The following is a 15,128-nucleotide window of genomic DNA, read 5'->3' as shown; positions in this document are numbered from 1 at the left end:
AACAGTTAAAGTGCTTTACATCCCCAGAAATCCATGAAACACCAGGTGGGCATGGCAGTTAACCTCAGAAAGTATCGACAAGCAAGACCTAGAATAAATTGTCTCTGAGTACTAATCGTATTGTCTAACTCCAGCCTCGGAAGATGGAGACAAGGGGCACCTATAGAACAAGTTGGCTAGGAAGACCAGCCATATTGATGAATTCTGGGTTTGATTGAGAAATGATGCCTCAATTAATGCAGTAGAAGAGCCATTGAGGATGATTCCAGACATCAACCTGAGGTGCCCACACACACCCACACATACCTATGAATATCACACACACACACACACACACACACAATGGAGAAAAGAAAAAAGGCCTCCAAATCAAACAAATAAGTAAAATAAATGATAAGAAAAAGTGAATAAGATAATTACTCTGAATTAATGAGTATACTCTGTGCACATGTATTGAAATAGTGCATCCTACCCCACTAATATTCTCAGTGATTACATGCTAATCAAAAAAATAAACAAAATTTTAAAAGTTAAAATTCAAAAGTAAACTAATTTAAAAGAATATAGAAAATGTCGAGTGGTTGTTGTTAGTGTCTGGAGCCACAAACCCCAAGTAAGAAATATTTATAGGTTAAGTCTCCCTTATCCAAAATGCTTAGGTGCATAAGTATTTAAGATTTTTGTTTTTCAGATTTTGTAATATTTCCTTGTAAATAATGAAATATTTAGGAGAATGAGACAGAAGACTAGACATGAAGTTCATTTTTGCTTCCCATACCCATATATATATATATATATATATATATATATATATATATATATATAAAGGTATTTTGCCTATGAGCAGTCATATATAGTCAGCTATAAAATTTTCCAATTATATTATCACATCAGTATTCAAAAAGTTTGGATTTTGGGACACTTTGGATTTTGCATTAGGAGTGTTCGTACTGTGTGAGGAATGTAGGCCAGAACCATACTTGAGGTCCCTAGTTGGGACTGTCTACTTTAGCTGTGTATTACCACATGAAAATTGGACTTTGAAGGCTGTCTGGGAATCTGGATTTTATTTTGAAATGTCCCGATGTTAAATGTTGACTCAGTTGTAGAAAGTGATATTCCTATATATAAAAATAGATGTATTTGAAGTAGGCTACCTGCTTTCACTTAGTAGTCTCTGCTGGAGGATGGCAAGGGAAGGGTATAGAGGACAAAGCTGCCAGGAGCCTGGTTGGAAGAGTCCATCTAAAGACCTGCCCTGGGCATGGTGATCCATGCATGGGATCCTGGCTTTCAAGAGGCAGAGGCTAAGGTGCTGGAGAAACATCTTGTCTCAAAAGCAACGAATGGGTGATGGAGTAGAAAGAGTGGTGGCCAGGCAGGTAGACCAGAAAAGCATAGTGTCCTGAAAGCCAGGGCAAGAGGCCATTCCATCTTCATACTCACGGTGGAAAATGCCTGACCTTTGATCCATTTTTCTCTAATCTAGAAGGCAGAGCTTCAAGATTTTAAATCCTCGTGGCATTTATATGTGCAGCCCTACAAACACTGTCACAAGTTTCTGTCTTTCCATAACCCAAGCCTCATTATTATTTGTATACTTATTTTATTATTTTGTATCGAGAGAGGTATCTTTTTTTTAGGGAACAGTGTCTGCTTTGCTACTTTTTATGTTTTGTTTTATTCATTTTACACACCAACTGCAGTTCCTCCCCCCCCCACTCCCCAGTCCACCCCCTCCACTCCTCAGAGAGTGTAAGGCCTCCTGTGGGGAGTCAACAAAGCCTAGCACATTCAGTTGAGGCAGGTACAAAGCCCACCCCTCCCCCACCTGATTCAAGGCTGAGCGAGGCATCCCACCCTAGGGGATGGGCTTCAAAAGGGCAGCTCATGCACTAAGAATAGATCCTGGTCCTACTGCCGGGGGCCCACAAACAGACCAGGCTACAAAACTGTTGCTGCTTGCAGAAGGCCTGGTTCAGTGCCACTCAGGCTCCCGTCGGTCAGTCTAGAGTCTGTTAGGGTCAGCTGTCTCTGTGGGTTTTCCCATCATTGTCTTGACCACCCCTGCTCATATAATCCCTCCTCCCGGTCTTCGACTGAACTCTCAGAGCTTCCAGAGGTATCATCATGTTGCCCAGGCTGGCCTTGAGCCCCTGGGCTCAATCAAACCTCTGTATAAGCCTCCGGAATAATTGGGGGTACAGGTGTATACCACTGTGTCTGGCAACCCCTCACTATACTTTTGAAAAAAATCTTCTTTTACTCTGGGGTAATAATTTTTGTTTACTTCAAAGAGAGGAAGTTCTACCCTTAGGAAAAGGTTATGACCATACCAAAAGCTATAGGCTGTGTTTCCAAGCCCCTGTGAGGGAAACTGAATAGCAGTAAAGTGAGCAATGAGCTAAGAGCGGAGGAAGTTGGTCATGGTAGCACACACCTGGGAGCCCAGCACTTGGGAGGTGAAGGAAGGAGGGTCGGGAGCTCAAGGCCATTTTTAGCTACCCACTAAATTTGAGGCCAGCTGCACACTGAGTTTGAGACAACCTGGGTTACATGTGGCCCTTTCTAATAAAAAAGGGAAAAAAATCTCAAATATATTCTATAGACTTCTATTATGTTTTAATAGAAAACGCATTTTTTTTTTTTTTACAGAAAGGAACAAGAAAGCCTTACCGTATGCTTTTAGCTGACTTAGCTATGAATAAGCTTTCTAATATCTCTACTCATACTGCAGGGGCTTGTATGCATAAGAAACGGGTAAGCACTCCAAGTGAATTAAAAATGTTTCACCTCTTAAATTAGTATATGAAGCACTAGGCATCATTATAACATTTTGCTTCTTTTTTGAGATAAGCTTTTTACTGTGTAGCCCCACATGGCCTTGAACTTATGGCTATTCTCCTGTCTCTGTCCCTGAGCGCTGGGCTTGTATGCATGCACCACCACTCCTGGCAAAAACAGGTTAAAATATCAGCTGAATGTGGTAGCATACGCTTACCTTCCTAGATACTCAGGAGGAGGAACGAGGATCACTTGATACTGAGAGTTCAAGGCCGGCCTAGGCAATATAGTCGAGACTTTCTCTCAAAGACAGCAAATCAATGGAAAACAAGAAAGGTGTAGTTCAGTGGTAGAGGGCTTACCTAATGTAAGGTCAGTGGTGAGGAGAGAGGGGTAACTCAGTGACAGCACAGGCTTCCTTTGGGAAAAGACCCTGGAGGGAGGATCGCTACTGTAAAGAGCCAGAGCCCATAGTCTGCTTGCAGGCTGACCTAGGGTATTTGTAAGGCAGAAAAGAGCAAGGGCGAAGGGAACTGCAAACTTTCAATATTTGACTCATGCATGGTTAGCTCTAAGAGGCCAGCTAGGGAAATGTAACTTCTAGAACTTGAAAACTCTTAATGCGGACGTCCACAAGTTATATTGCCCAATACTTACGTATGTACTAATGATGCTAAACAGCATCATTTATTGTCCAAACCAGAACATTTTGGAGTATGAAAACAGGTGCTTTTAATAGTCATTTCAGGACAACAGGCACACGAGGCCATCTCGGTAATATGGGGGACACATGATCACCCCAAGTAAGACTAGCACATTCCTGGATACATAATTAAATTATCAGATTAGTATAATGACATGAGATGTGTGCATTCAAAATGACTTTTCCCACACACTCTCAAGCAGTTGGTTCCACCATAATCATGTCTCAATTTTACACCCTGGGCCAAGCAAGGAAAGAGAAAATAGTAAGAACAAAACTTGCCTACTCCAGCTCATTTCCTTGCTTTCAATGCACATTTAGAAATTCAACAGGATTTGCTTTGTTCTAGCCTTCTGAACCTTGATCAGGTAATTTCAGTTATACATCCTAGAGAAGGAGGGTCTGATGGGTAAAAAGAAGACTGGACAGGTCTTTGCTGAAAGCCAGTGAAAATAACACCTAGGGGAATCAGCAGGCAAAAGATGGTAGGTTCAGTAGCGTCATATCTCAAGCAAACTAATGTACAGTGCATTTATATTCTCATGTAAGCAGATGAGATTCAACGGTATGCACAGAATTTGAATGTCTCCCATGACTCATTTGGAGCCTGGCTGCGAGCTCTAGCTAGCCCCTTTAGGCTGGAATGATTTGGGAAATATGGTGGGTGAGATTAGCAGGACAATCATTTACATATGTTTTCATTTTTCGTTTTTTTTAAATCTTTCTAAGTTTGAGGTGGGTTTCATACCTTTTTGACAAGTCTTGCTGGAATGTGATTGAGTCACGGTGGCAGCTGATGTACTCTTAGAAGACACTGCTACAGATGGGCATTTCTCAGTAATCAGGTAAGTAGGCAAGCTGGCCTTTGTTCTCTGCATAATCTCCAGCGCTCTCTGATCCGCAGCACGGCACATGAAAAGCAGCACATCTGAATTGACAAAGAGATCTTTATTTCTCTCCCACAATGAGCTGAGAAAAGGGAGAAAGAGAATTGGGAGTGTGAATTTGTTTCTTTGGGAGTGTGCACTATCAGTTTGAGCAAAGGAAATGCTAATGGAACTTATGTTCCTGCCTAGAGACTGCATTTCCTGCTCGACTGTTGTATTATGTTTTGTGCTCCGTCCAGGAGTCCAGCCTCCCACTCAGTGGGCCTGGATGGGAAAGCAAAAAGAACAGCTGCTTGGGAGAGAGGGATCCATCGTTACTCTAGTTCTACTGGCTAAAAGGAATATTGCTCCTAGCTGGGTAGGAGCGGAGTGTGCCTGTTTGGAAAATCTACACATATAGATCGTTGAGGCTAAAATAAAATGATTAGCATGCCAAACTTTTGAGTGTTTTGAAAGTAGGCTGCTGTCTGAATATTGCCTTTGGATCAATCACATTAGGGTAGTTTTTAGTTATTTAGTTTCTGGACCCAAATCCTGTGTTCTTCGTACAGATGATTCTGCTGAAGTCAGTGTCTCTGTCTTGGATGCACTCCCATGCTGACCTAGGCTGGGTAACCATCACTGCTTCATGCTGGTTTGACAACAGAATAGTCAAAACAATTCTTGCTTCACTGGCCGTTTTTATTAGTTTTTAAAGACAGGGTCTCATTATGTTGCCCAGACTGACTGTCTTCAACTACTGGGCCCAAGTGATCCTCCTGCCTCAGTTTCCAGAGTATTAGGACTACAGGTATACATTACCATGCCTGTCTTCTTGTAATAGTTTGAAGTTTATTACTAATGGCTCTCTTCCAATATTAGTGCTTTATTATTTTATGGATCCTTTGCAGTGATTTTTATGCTGTGTGCTAGAGGCCTATTTACTACTACTTGTCTGTCCAGTTTGAAATTCATTTTTAGAGAAAATAAGCACATAAAGTTATGACACGCCCATACACAAACTTTTTGAGTAGGGGCTGGTGTTGCTCAGTATGGTCTTCAAGTCCTGGGTTCAAATGATCCTATCTTAGTCTCCCAAGGGCTGTCACCATTGGTGTGCACCACTGTACTAGGGGAGCAGGAGTTTTCATTAGCTTTCCATTCTTTAAAAAGAATGATTTGTGTGTGCGCACACTCGCCCAATACACTTGTGTGCAAACCCTTGCACACAGCACACACTCATGCTTGATGTGGATATGTGGGTGCCTATGGCATGGCATGCATGGGGAGGTCAGAGGGTTACTTTGTGGAGTTGCTTCTCTCCATTCACCTTTACATTGTTTCTAGGGATCTAACTCAGGTTGCCATGCTTCTGGATTGAGTGCCTTTATCTGCTGAACTGGCTCTGTAGCCTTCGTTCTTATGTTGGCTGGATGATGTTTTATATCAAATGTCTCCGAGATTCTAGTACCTAGAGTACTTGGTTCCGAGCAATTGAGAAACTTAGAGAGGAAGGCACGAAGTGTGAGAGTGGTCATCTCTGACCTAGTATTTCTTGTTCAAGTATTTGATAAGTGAACATTGAATGCTTTACGTGAATCATGTGCGTTCTACGCTCTGGAAACGGCATAGGAATTTCAGAGCATCCTGTTCCATAGGGTGTTGTCAGTTAAGTATGTTCTTCATTCAACTCCGGTACGATTTTGAAACTTTGAACAGGAGGTAACAATGGTTCATGAGGAACATGGGAAGGTTTAAAGCCCTTTGTCCTTCAGCAATGTGCTCTCTCTCTCTCTCTCTCTCTCTCTCTCTCTCTCTCTCTCTCTCTGCCCCCCCCTCTCGTGTGTGTGTGTGTGTGTGTGTGTGTGATGTGCCATGTTACAGCACACATGTGAAGGTTAAAGGAAAACTTTGTGGAGTGAGTTCTGTCCTACCATGGTTTCTGGGGATCGAACTCGGGTTGTGAGACTTGCAGCAAGTGCTTCCCTGCTGAGCTGAGCTGCCTTCCCTTGCCAGCCCTCTCTCTTAGCACAATGCTAGTGAAAATGTCACTGGATATCCAGACAGGCACATTCCTAGCAGATGGCTCTTAGCTTGGATGCTATGTGTGTGTGAAGGATCAGAGTTAAACACCCGTGGAGTCAAGTTCAGTTCCCCGGGGCTTCCATTTCCCTCTGTGTTCTTTGGTTCCTGGTGTTCTAATTCTCTATCTTGCCAAGCAGCAAAAACCACAAGGAAAATCCCCGGAAGTAGCTTGTGGTTAAGTTTCAAGTTTTTTGGCTCTTATCCAAACACTCATGAGTTTCATTTGTGTTCACATATAAGAAAAGCCAACCCAGATCTCCTAATAATGCTTTATTTAGTGCTTAAACTTTAATTGCAGGGTATAAATGATACCATTAGGAACCGATATCAATACTAATGCCACCTATATTATTATTTACTCGGCTGAAAACTGAGCTTGTTGAAGTATATTTATTAACGCTGCACCCGAGAACTCCACATTTAAAGCTTAATTCTGTGGCTGTTCGTGAATTCTCAGCATACTGCGGTGTCGAGGAGCCTTCTTAGCTTGAGATAAGTTCATTATTAAATTCGAGTGATGTCTTAGGGCATTTTTTTTGCAGGTCACAAAAACAAGCTGTTTTATTCAAAGGATAAAAAGCTCTGTGAAATTCGGGCCCTTTTAACCAACAAACAGTTAAATTTGGCATCTATGATGTATAAACTTTGCTCCTTAGCATTAAAATGTGCTTCCTTCATTCTGTAGATTTCTTTTTCAACCATGGCTATTGTTTGTCACTAACAGCTAGCTTTTGTGAAGTTAATAAATGTGCATAATAAGGACATAAAGGTATGGAGAAGTAATACTGTAATCCTTTTGTTTGGATAATCAGTCTAATGTATGCAAATTAAACCTTATTAGTACTAAGGTTTTGTGTCTGCTTATCAAAATGTGCCATTTTCATGAAAATTGGAAGTCCATTATATAAAGTTATTATTAACAATCATTTAGGAATTATATACGGTATGCAAATTAAAGTTGATTACAACTAATTAAGGGCTTTCTTTGTTATTTGACCTTGTCTGCTTTTTATGTAAATATGTTTCTTTTGGTCTGGCATATTTTTAGACTCAGAAAAGTATATTAAGACAAGTTACATTATGTATTTTTTAATATATCTTTGTGTTGCCATTGTTTATGCCCTCATTTCCAGAGCACATATGATATGCTTAGAGCCATGCAGCTCGCTCTTTGGTGATAGTTGTCTAGCTGAGGAGGATTTCAGAAGCAGAAAACAACCAAATCTCCAAGTCCCTTCAAGAAGATTAATGGAAAACGAGCACAACCCTAGTGTAGCATGTAAACCAGTCTTCATGCCACAATGCCCCCTTTTCCCACTATTTATTGACTTCAGTCAGTCTTGAGTTACGAGTTCTAAACAGAGCTCAGTAATACGTGATCGTTACTCACTCCCAAGATGTCTTTCCAGCAAATTGTTTGTTATCTGGGAAGGCATTCGACTCAAGATTAGTGACTTCATCACAAAAAGCACAAGTCAGTACCAATGGCTTTCCAAAGTATATGGTCCCTATAACGTGGAAAGTTTCTCAGTAGGTGAAGAGGAAACATTTAGAGAGTAGAAAGGTTTTTTTCCTTTATATTTTGTGTGTGTGTGTGTGTGTGTGTGTGTGTGTGCGCGCGTGTGAATACCATAGCTTGTGTATAGAGATCAGAGGACAACTCTTGGCACCTCTCTCCTTCTACCATGTGGGTTTCAGCGATTGAAGTGAGGTAGTCAAGCTGGGTGGTTAGTGCTTTTACCTGATGAGCCATCTTGCTGGCTTCTAGATTGAGAAATGTTTTTAAAGACTTATTTATTTTATTTTATGTGTATGAATGTTTGGCCTGTTTGCATGTATGTGCACCATGTGCATGCCTGGTGTGTGTGTAGCAGTCAGAAGAGGGCATCAGATCCACTGGAGTTGGGGTTAAAGATGCCTGTGAACCGCTTTGTGTGTTCTGGGAAATCAACCCCAGTCTCTTGCAACAAGTGCTCTTACCCCCTGAACAATCTCTCTCGACCCAGGAGTGAGACTTCTAAATACTTGTTTTATCTTTTATTTAGTGCCATTGTTATAGTTGTTTTTGGTGAACAATGAGGCTCAATACTATAGTTTAAGTAAAGGGTCCTGCGGTACTTGCTTTAATTCTGGAATAGAAAAAACCCACTAACCAATAATTTTCAAGTGCCTTAAAGTGTGTGGGCAGGAAAAATAAAGGAACTGAGAAAAGATGTCAAATGGGCTTAGGAATGTTGCTCAGTGGTAGAGTGCTTGCCTAGCATGCATGGGGCCCTGTGTCAGATCCTCCACATGGTAGAAATTGGGCGTGGCAGCATGAGACAATGTTTAGCAGGCAAAGGCAGGAGGATCAGTAGTTTAAGCTTGTCATTAACTACATAGTGAATTCAAGGCCAGCTGTGGCTACCTGAGATTCTGTCTCAAAATACAAAATAAAACAAAATGTTAGCAATTTTTTCAAGAGTAGGGGGGAAATAGGTAGTATCTACATGTTTCAAAAAGGCAGTTGGTGCTGAGAAAATGGTTCAGCAGGTAAAGGTGTTGCTACCAAAGCTGACAACCTGAGTTCAACCCCTGTGACGGGCATGGAGGAAGAAGAGAACCAGCTTCTTCAAGTAGTCCTCCATGGGGCATGCATGTCTGCCTACACACACACGCACACACACACACACACACACACACATACACACACACACACAAGACATTTCAATATGGAAAAAAGGCAGATGAGAAACCAAGAAGTGTACAACCACTCATTTCATCTAAATTTTGAATATTTATTTATTTCATTTTTATTTATTTTTTTGAGACAGGGTTTCTCTGTGTAGCTTTGGAGCCTGTCTTGACTGTAGACCAGGCTGTCCTTGAACTCACAGAGATCCACCTGTCTCTGTCTCCTGCATGCTGGGATTTAAGGCATGCACCACCACCACTCGGTGAACATTTATTTATTTATTTATTTCTACTTTGAAAACTGATGATTTAGTCTTTGAATTCTTACTTCATTTTTTTGAATGCTAACACAGTTATCCACAATGATATTATAGCTCCCTGTACCTAGCGCTAAGGAACGTTATGGCCCGGCCAGCCTTAGCTTACAGGGCAGTGACCCAGAGCATTGCTATGTGCCACTAGATGTTTCCAACGTGAACATACTTGCAAGTGCCCCTTCATGTTGCTTATTGGGCTCAGCAAACTGCTTCCCAAAGCCCTATTATGCTGACTCCATGTTTAAGATTCAATAGTTGTAGAGTATCCACTGGTAACAAAACTCTCTGGCTCCTTCTCAAAAATGTCGAGATGGAGCTGCTTTTTCCCAAGATCTTACAGATGTGTTACGGCAAATGGAAACAGGTAATGGCAGGTAAGGGGAACGGTTAGCTGGGGCTTCTTTTGACCACATCAGTTATGCAGAAGCAGCTGCAGCTTTGACAAGGGCCGCCATTTGAATTCTTTTAAAGAGATTGAAAACTACATTTAAAAAGCTTTTCTTATCCCCTTATGTGTGCCATGACGTGTGTGTGTGTGTGTGTGTGTGTGTGTGTATGTGTGTACAAGTTCATGCGCAGTTAAAAGGACAACTCTGTCCTTCCGCCACTTAGGTCTCCAGACTTGGTGGCAAGTGCTCCTACTCACTTAGCCATCTTATCAGTCCCCAAAGCAGCCTTCGAATTTACACTTGTGGACAGAGAGAGGGCTCCATGATTAAGAGCATTTACTGCTGTTGTAGAGGACCTGGGTTCAATTCCCAGCACCCACATGGCAGTTCAAAACTGCACCGGCTGTTCCAGGGAATCTGACATCTCATCTGACCTCTGAGGGCACCAAGCACACACATTGTGCACATACCACACATGGGAAAACTAGTAATACACGCAAAATAAAACAAACCTAAAAATTAAAAGTGTTACATAAAGGCAGAAAAGTGCACATATGTAAGCGGAGAGCTCAACACTCTGATGTAGCTAGGATCCAGATCAAGAGGCGGCACATTGAGTCAGATGTGGTGGCACATGTCTTTAATCTCCTGACTGAAGGCAGATGCAGGCAGATCTCTGTGAGTTTGAGGCCAGCCTGATCTACACAGTGAGTGTCAGGGCAGCCATGACTATGTAGAGAGTCCCTGTCTCCAAAACAAAAGGAAAGAAAACAGATAAGAAAAGAAAGTGTACATTGATTATACTATAGTAGTTCCTTGCTTTTTCATAAATTGGGCGACAGGATAACATACAGGTCTCTTTCTGGTGTCTCTTGGACAGAATTGTCATCTGCACAACATTGAAAAGCCAAATCTACCTATATGGTACCTCTCTCTTATAAAGGGAGCCTTTACGCTTTCTGGAAAGTACTTTCTGGAAAGTGCAGAAAATCAAGAAGAGGCTAAGTTCATACCTTTCTCTGAGGCTATAGGAATCCGAGCACGGAATAGATGTTGCTGGTCACTCTAGCCTCCAGAAAAGCTGTGCCCCTGGGTGTCATAGCATGGTTAAAGCTTGCATATGGAGTCTCCCATGTTCTAGGTGTCTCAGTACTTCCTCATCCTCCCCACGGCAGGTGTCAGGCAGGTGTCCGCCATCTTCCCGCCACAGGACAGCCTTCATCAGCCCTTGCTTTTGCTTTACTTCCCTTGTTCACTATAACAGGACTCAGCCCTTTTGCCAGACTCCACTGGAGGAGGTGCAGTGTTTTTTTAATAAACATTTTCTGTCCTGTTCCTCCAATAAGCAAAGCTTGTCCTTCTCAGGGTCAAAACGTGTCCAGTCAAAGTCCACAAACCATAATAGAGTTCTCATGTTTTCTCAAGAACAACGCTTTCTAATAGTTGCAGACATTTCTTTCCCCTACGCAACATGGGGTCAGATACTGGAATTCCCAGCTCCAAAGATATTTTTATCTTTTTAAAAGAAATCTCCGTTTGCGCTATAGTTCAGTGGATGGAAAAAGGATCTAATGATTTTGGCCTCACAGCTAATGCCGGCAGTGTCTGTATTGTACCACAATAAAGGGGCTGCCGTGGGTGCAGCTCTCCGCCTTCTAAGAAGATCCTTTGCTCCGTAGGAGTTACTGGGTGTGCCTGGAGAAGCTCCAAGACGGTTAATAAGTGCCTGTGAAAGCCAGAGGGGGAAGATTGAAAGAGAACCCAGGAAATTCTCACAATGATACACGGAAAAGAAGGCAAATGCCAAGTCCTTAGTCAGGCTTCAGTACACTAAAGAGAAACATAAACAGATGAAGAGGGTCGGGTGCCGCCCCTTCTGTCAGGTGACTGGCTATGTAATCAGCCTTTCCTTTCCCACGTGCTGACTGCTCCGAGCCTGGGAAGGGGAGACTGGGACACAAAATGCTGTCTCCTGGTCCTCGGTAAATGGTGGGGAACACGCTGGGATGAGCACAGTTGGTCTCTCCTACCCCTCTAGGAAGGAAACACCATATTGCATTAGAAGGTTTTATGACTTTCTATTTCTCAAAATAACACAGTGGAATTACAGGCAACACAAGATTCAAGCTCTGTGAGTCTTAACTCAGACAGGGTCGCATGTGTAATTAAGATTAATTATAGCATAATGGAATTGGAGCTATGCGATCATTGCATCGTATTCCGTGCAGACAGACATGCATCTTGCATTCATATCACTTAGGTTTTTCAGGTTAAGAAGTGTGCTACGAGGAAGGGGCAATGGAGCTGAGCTACATTTTGCTGCTAGGATGTTTTAGAAGTTAATTTTTGCCAATGGCTGTCTCAGGGGTGTTGAAATACGCCCAGATACGATGGGTTTTTAGAATATGCTGCCTTTATTTCGTTTCCTTTGAGAAAAAGTCAACCTTAAAATATCTCCATCAGAAGATGAAAGCGTTTGTATTAACACGTTTAGGGAGTCACCTGACTGCATGGGTTGTATGTTAAGGTGAAGTGAATTAATTTTTCAGTCATAAAGCCAAAATAGGAGTGGGAGCCTGGAAATGTTTGAGAGTAGGTCTCTCTTGAATCAAAGAAGATAGGGAAGACCTTCATAGTTTTTGACTCTCCTATTAGAGAAAAATAAAACCTAAGAAGGAATAATATTTTAGATTATAGCATATTATTTCTATGAGATTTTATTTATTTTCTTGTATGAGTGTTTGCCCGAATGTGTATCTGTGTACCATATGTGTGCCTGGTTTCTGTGGAGGAGGGCCAGAAAAGGGCATTGGATCCCCTGGGGCTGGAGCTAGACAGTTATGAGCTGCCATGTAGGTGTTAGGAACTGAACTGGGTTCTCGGGGAAACAGCCAGTGCCCTTAACTGCTGAGCCATCTCTCCAGTCCCTAGTACATTATTTAAAGATTAAAATTTATAGTGACGGGATCACTATTTAAGCCTGTCTATGTATTAGATCTAAGGGAACATTTTTAAATTATATTTTGACAAGTTCATAATAAATACAATGTATTGTGATCCTATTCACCCTCCATTATTCTTCCTCATTCTCTTTTTACTCCTGCTGTACCCTCTTCTTCCCATCTAGTCCCCCCACTTACATTTCTTTATTTTTGTGACTGAGTTGACCGAGCATGATGTGGGGTTATTTACTTGAGCACGGGCCACTTACCATTGGCTATACCAGTGAAAATCTCTCCCTTAGCCATTCATTAACCCCCCCAAGGAGGGGCAAGGTTTCATGAGCTTCTCCTCCATCATGATGAAATGTTGAAAGGCCAGATCTTTTCCAGCTCTTGTCCAGGCAGCCACAGCTATACTATGTGGAATCTATCTACCTGTCTGTCTGTCTATCTATCTATCTATCTATCTATCTATCTATCTATCTATCTATCATCTATTTATTGACTCAGGGTCTCACTGTGTAGCTCCGGATGATCTGGAACTGGAACTCACAGAGATCCAGCTGCTGCTACCTCCCAACTGCTGGGATTAAAGGATATACTGTGCTTTTTGATTTTTGCTTTTCAAGACAAGGTTTCTCTGTGTAACAACCCTGGTTGTCCTGGAACCCACCCTGTAGACCAGGCTGGCCTTGAGCTCACAGAGATCCACTGGCCTCTGCCTCCCAAGCACAGGGATTAAAGACATGTGTTCCCATGCCCAGCAGGACTATAGTGTGGCTTAATTTCAGTTTTCTTGGGTATTATTGTAACACTAAAGGGAATGTTCCTCAAAATTGAGTAAACTACATATTTTAATTAATATATGCTTTTTATTATGAAGGTTTTTGGAATACACATTCAGCCTTAATGCGGTGGTGGGAAAGGGCTTGGTCCCGCCTCAACTTAATCTGCCAGGCTTTGCTGACTTCCTGTGGGAAGCCTTACCATTTGGAAGGAGTGGATGGGGTTGAACTGGGGGAAATCAAGGGGTGGGGGTTATAGGAGGGGTAGGAGGGAGAACTGTGGTTGGAATGTAAAATGAAATAAAAAGAAAGAAATGCACATTTAAACTCCCTTTTAAGAAAAAATATTTTATTTTATTTATTTTCTTTTTTTGTTTTTTTTTTTTGTTTTTTCATGGTTTATTTTTTTATTTAAAAATTTCCATCGCCTCCCCTCCTCCTCCCCCTTCTCACCCCTCCCCTCCACCCATACTCCCCCTCCCCCCCTCTCCAGGCCAAGGAGCCATCAGGGTTCCCTACTCTATGTTAAGACCAAGGTCCTCCCAACTCCCCCCAGGTCCAGGAAGGTGATCAACCAAGCTGAGAAGGCTCCCACAGAGCCCATCCATGCAAAAGAATCAAAGCCCAGCGCCATTGTCCTTGGCTTCTCAGTCAGCCTCCACCATCAGCCACATTCAGAGAGTATGGTTTGGTCTCATGTTCCATCAGACCCATTCCAACTGGAGTTGGTGATCTCCCATTAAGAGATACCATCTTACACCTGTCAGATTGGCTAAAATCCAAAACACCAGTGATAACCTTTGCTGGAGAGGTTGTGGGGTAAGGGGTACTCTCATACATTGCTGGTGGGAATGCACACTTGTGCAACCACTTTGGAAAGCAGTGTGGCGATTTCTCAGGAAATTCGGGATCAACCTGCCCCAGGACCCAGTAATTCCACTCTTGGGAATTTACCCAAGAGATGCCCAGTCATACTACAAAAGCATTTTATTTTATTTTTAAAACAATCTTATTTTACATACCAATCCCAGTTCCCTTTCCCTCCGGTCCTCCCCATCTTCTCCCAACCCCACCCTCCATCCACTCCTCAGAGAGAGTGAGGCCTCCCACGTGGAGTCAACAAAGTCTGACCAAGGCCTTCCCCCCTGTATCTAGGCTGAACCAGGCATCCCTCCATAGGGAATGGGCTCCAAAGAGCCAGTTCATGCACTAGGGATAAATACTGGTTCCACTGCTAGTGGCCCCACAAACTGCCTTAGCCATGCAACTGTCACCTACAATCAGAGGTCCTAGTTTGGTCTTAGGCAAGTTCCCCAGATGTCAGTTCCACTAGCTAGGGTTAGTTTTTTTCTGTGGATTTCTTGGACCCTTTGTTGGTAATATTGTTCTTCCCCCTCTATGGCTGGACTCCAGGAGTTTGGTCAAGTGCTTAGCTGTGGATCTCTGCATCTGCTTCCATCAGATACTAGATGAAGGTTCTATGGTGATTAGTTGAGCATTAGTTCAATCTCCATTAGTTTGTGGGGTTTCTGCAATTAGTGTTGTTGAATTCTAACTTTTAGCCATGGTGATCTGATAAGATAC

General features: G+C 42.4%; 1 non-coding gene across 1 annotated transcript; it reads right to left on the bottom strand.

Annotated features, from left to right (window-relative positions):
* Positions 1-9,742: 9,742 nt before the first annotated feature.
* Positions 9,743-9,881, bottom strand: LOC119805625. The gene has a single exon (XR_005283941.1). It is a non-coding gene; the product is annotated as a small nucleolar RNA SNORA16B/SNORA16A family (small nucleolar RNA).
* Positions 9,882-15,128: the final 5,247 nt, after the last annotated feature.

This window comes from Arvicola amphibius, chromosome X (genome assembly GCF_903992535.2).
Source record: "Arvicola amphibius chromosome X, mArvAmp1.2, whole genome shotgun sequence".
NCBI classification, from domain to species: Eukaryota; Metazoa; Chordata; class Mammalia; order Rodentia; family Cricetidae; genus Arvicola; species Arvicola amphibius.
Note: the sequence above shows the minus strand (reverse complement) of the source record. Positions and strands in the feature narration are given on the sequence as shown.